The sequence below is a fragment of the Oryzias melastigma genome, linkage group LG1 (assembly GCF_002922805.2).
Source record: "Oryzias melastigma strain HK-1 linkage group LG1, ASM292280v2, whole genome shotgun sequence".
NCBI lineage: Eukaryota > Metazoa > Chordata > Actinopteri > Beloniformes > Adrianichthyidae > Oryzias > Oryzias melastigma.
The window spans coordinates 26729433-26733809 of NC_050512.1; the positions used below are offsets into that span (position 1 = coordinate 26729433).

General features: G+C 33.7%; 1 protein-coding gene across 1 annotated transcript in view; it reads left to right on the forward strand.

Annotated features, from left to right (window-relative positions):
• Positions 1-2385: 2385 nt before the first annotated feature.
• The window catches only part of LOC112157392 (teneurin-3), an 800843-nt gene continuing 798851 nt past the window's right edge, over positions 2386-4377 (forward strand). Inside the window, exon 1 of the mRNA XM_036213709.1 lies at positions 2386-2545. The gene's annotated coding sequence lies outside the window, so the exon portion shown is untranslated. The remainder of the gene's footprint in view (positions 2546-4377) is intronic.

Here is a 4377-nt window from a genome sequence, read left to right on the forward strand (position 1 = left end):
ATGAATGAGATTCTTTTATAGCAGCTTATTTATGGGAAAAGTTTGTACTTTTGAATGATTACATATCAGGAACTTTTTATATCTATCATTAAAAAGTAGTTTAAGTTAAAATTACCTTCCCGGTTTCCTGAAATCTGCAATAAAGGTCACACGTATTCATTTAGACAAGATTTGATTACACAAATTATGAGTGAACTTAATGGATGAAAAAAGGAAACTTTACTTTTTTAGATATTATTTTTTCTAAATATAAATTCCAAAATCATTGCTGGGAGTTTCATGAGTGTGGGTGCAACTGTTGTTTACTCCTAATATTTTACATAGCAACAACTGTTTGGACCTGCTTGTGCTGCTAAACTTTATCCGGTGTGGAAGTTGTCATTTGTTAAGGAAAATCCTCCGCTGGTGGGTGGTCCCGGCACAGGCTCATCTTAGCGGTGTATGCATGATGGGACTCAATTTCACAGAAGCACAAACTCGCACACTCACAATCTTGCACGCTCGTCTCGACAAGCATTGTGTTGTATTGTATTATTGATAGAGAAGCAGTCAGAGGGCGATGTTTTTGCATTGCAGCTGAATAAATCAACACCATGAATAAATCACCAAATCAAACCACCTTTACATCCAGGGAGGGGCCGTCAAACTTGTCCTGCAACTCCCCTCTCCCACCATTTCTTTGATTGTTAATTACTACTTCCTGTTTCCAGGCTGCTTCTTGTTAAGTTTGTTTGATTAATCTCAAATAAAGAAGGAAACAGTTACACTTTCAGTATTTTTTTTAAGAAATAGTGACCTTTAATGTATTTAAAAGAAAAAAATCACATGATCTTTTTTTGATTTGTGTGTTTTTTTTTTAAGTGGATTCGGACCAAAGATGTTTCATATGTGAGAGCCTTAAAAAAATCTCACATTTTAGCTTAAAACAAGTTTTAATTGTTAGATGTATCAGGGTAGTTAATAGACAATTGTGGTGAGATGTAGGGCTGCCACAAACGATTAATTTAATAGTCGAACTAATCACCGATTATTTTTTGCGATTAGTCGACTAATCGGGTCATGCGCAAACTGGATGTAAAGCACACATCTTAACCATTCTTAGCTTTAAAACTGAAAAAAACCTGAATTGGCAAAAATAGCTAGCATGCAGCTGAAATATTAGCTAAACTCCAAACTAGCCAAAAAACATGAAAAAAACCAAATTAGCCAAAACAGATAGCATGCAGCTAAAATATTGGCTAAAGTCTAAAATAGCCCCCCAAAAAATCCTAATCCTAAAGTAGCCAAAATAGCTTGCATGTCGCTGAAATATTAGCTAAACTCCAAACTAGCCTAAAAATTTTGAAAAAAAACCCAAATTAGCCAAAATAGCTAGCATTCAGCTAAAATATTAGCTAAACTCCAAACTAGCCTAACAAACTGGGAAAAAAAACAAAATTAGCCAAAATAGCTAACATGTAGCTGAAATAATAGCTAAACTCCAAATTAGCCTATAAAACAGAACAAATCTTAAATTAGCTGAAATAGCTAGCATGTAGCTGAAATATTAGCTAAACTCCAAATAGCCTAATAATCCTTAATAAATGTCAAAATAGTCCAAAAAGCTAGCAGAAAGCTATTATAACTTTTAACTTTACTACACTCTGACTCCATATAATATAAAGTAACGACTAATCGACTATTAAATTAGTCGTCGACAAATTTAATAGTCAGCCCTAGTGAGATGTATTTGTAAAATTTTTCCTTGTTTCCAAATAATTTATTTACGCTAAGGAGCAGTGGATGCAGTTTATTTTTTCTCAGACAGAAATGCAGTTGTGATGGATTTATGTGTGTGTTGCTTGACAAACAATAATTTGGACTCTGGAGCTCCAGTTTTTTTTTTTGCTCTTTGATTAACTGTCATTTTTTAATTGTTAACTAAATCAACCGGCGACGCCTCAGGTGTTAAAGGGTCAAAGAAAATTTGCTTTTTAATTAAAAATGTTGGATTAATAGTCTGTTGAAAAAGTTGCCACATTTTGATGAGTGATGGACCTATAGTGCTGAAGATATTCTGTTTATTGTTTGCTGCTCAATAGTTACTTTATTGGGAATATATAAACATAATAACCTAGCTATAATATACAACATGACGGTTATTGATTCTAGTAAGGATTAGGTTTAGTGAGATCGAGTTTAAGAAACAATTATTTTAAATCAGCTTAAGTTTTCGACATTCTTCTAAATAATCAAGTTATTTTTCCTATTTTTGATCAAAAATATTTCTTCAACAGAGTACATTCTTGTATATGCAAACATATCGTCCAAGGAGAGTGAAAAATCCTGGCTCAGTGACAGACAATAGTGTCCTCTAATCTTTCTGTCCTTTTTTTCTCTGCTCAGAGCCAAGTGGAGTCATCATCTTCCTATTCTGACAACTTAATGCCAGCTGGATTGTGTTAAGGGCACTGGAGAAATCAAATCCTCACTGTGCACAAAGTCCATTGTGAGAGCGCGCACAAGCCAAGAAGACGATTGCATCTTCTCCTCCAGTTGTGAAATGGTAAGCAAACTAATAATCGAATACTGATTGAGAATAGATGAATGAGTCTGAGAGATTGTATAAAAGCCAAGATCAAAGATAAGAAGTATTCACTGTTTCCAGCAGATCAGACTATTGCAGGTTATAGAAACGCATCATCTGCTGACACGGTTTGGCAACAATAGAACACAGAGGCTTCCCTCAGCACAGCCTCCATTTGAAAGGATAATAAGGTTTATTATTAAATGTTTTATCATTTCTTTTTAGTTGGGGGAAGAGGAAATTTAACCATATTGAAATCATAATAGAAGTGTCAGGAGGGCAATAACCTTTGACTGGCTTATCACCAGCTGTAATATATTATGACCATAATGTTGTGTAGGCACAAATATTCAGCTAACTTAATCAAACTCCAGCTTAATTCTCACAGACAAATACCGCACAATTCATTTGTGGCTGCTGCAGGAAAAACGGAATTGTCCTTCAATAACCAAAACAATTCAGAAATGAACAATTATGATAAAAATGAATGTGGGAAAACATGCAATACTAGTTAACTTTGTACCAAAATGTATAAAACAAGAGTGCAATGTTGTTGGTACCAATGTCACTACATTTGAATGGACTTTAACAATTATTCAGAGCAAATGCAGCTAAACATTTGAAGAAATCAACCATTTTTGGTTTAGTTATTTTTATATATTTTTTTCCTACACAATTAAAGTTAAATTAGTTATTAATTAATTATTGTCACTACTGAGCCACCAGTATTGGCTCTCAATCGCACGGTAAAAAAAAACTGAAAAGATGTACATAAGAGGATTGGTTTTCTGGGCAGACTTTCGGCAAAATGGCAGACATCCAATACATATTTCACATTTTGGCTTTGATTTAATTTTAAAATTTAACATTTGATCTTAATTTGCAACAAACAAGTAAAAAAAAAAAAAATGACTGCCCTCCTTTCAGTCCCAATTGTGAACTCAATACAATAAAGAGGTCTCTGCACAGCGCAGCATAGGATGTGAAAACAAAAGATCAGTGGGAGTACAGCAGCTCAGCATCTTAGCGGAGTGGAAAGTGCAAATTTAATTAAAATTTGGCCACACACTGGCAAAATTGCCTCCCAAATGGTAAGATTTAAATCTGCTCAAATCAGCCTGTTTTACCAATACTGCACACATGAAGAAGTCTGAGGAGATCAAGTGTCTCAAACAGACTTTATTAATGACTTACTGCTGGCATGTAAGAAGGCCAATTCTAGGTCAAAGGAAGTTTAGCTTTGATTTGATAAACAAAATAGATGCTCTTTTGGTCCTGCATTGGTCTCAACCTCATTAACAAAATGTAACCAAAAGGTCCAAAGTGGAGTAATCTTCACTCACATCCTCACATTGAAGATTTTAAGCCTTGAGTCTGTTTATAAAAGTATCCACCAACCTATTCATTTAATTTAGATTAAAGTGATTTGGTTAGATGGTGTTAGATATCATAAAAAAATGAATACATTTGAAAAGCTATGCTGTACAAAAGTGGCACTCAACCTTTTTCAGGCCATGGACCGGTTTAAATTAGACAATATTTTCATAGACTGATCTGAACAGGGTTACAATTGGCATCATAAGCTTCCAGTTTTCAAAATAAAATATTACTGAGAGAAATTGTGTTAAAAAAAATCTAAAAATGTCAGATATTTTTTATAGATGGTAATTCAACAAAACAAAGTAGTTGATAAGTTGTTTCTTTTTTAAAAAATTCTATAAATGAAACGTCGTATGAATTTTTTTTCTGTTTTTCCTTATAGAATGCCATTTTAAAACTCAATCCAGGCTCCGTTTATCCTTAATCATGTT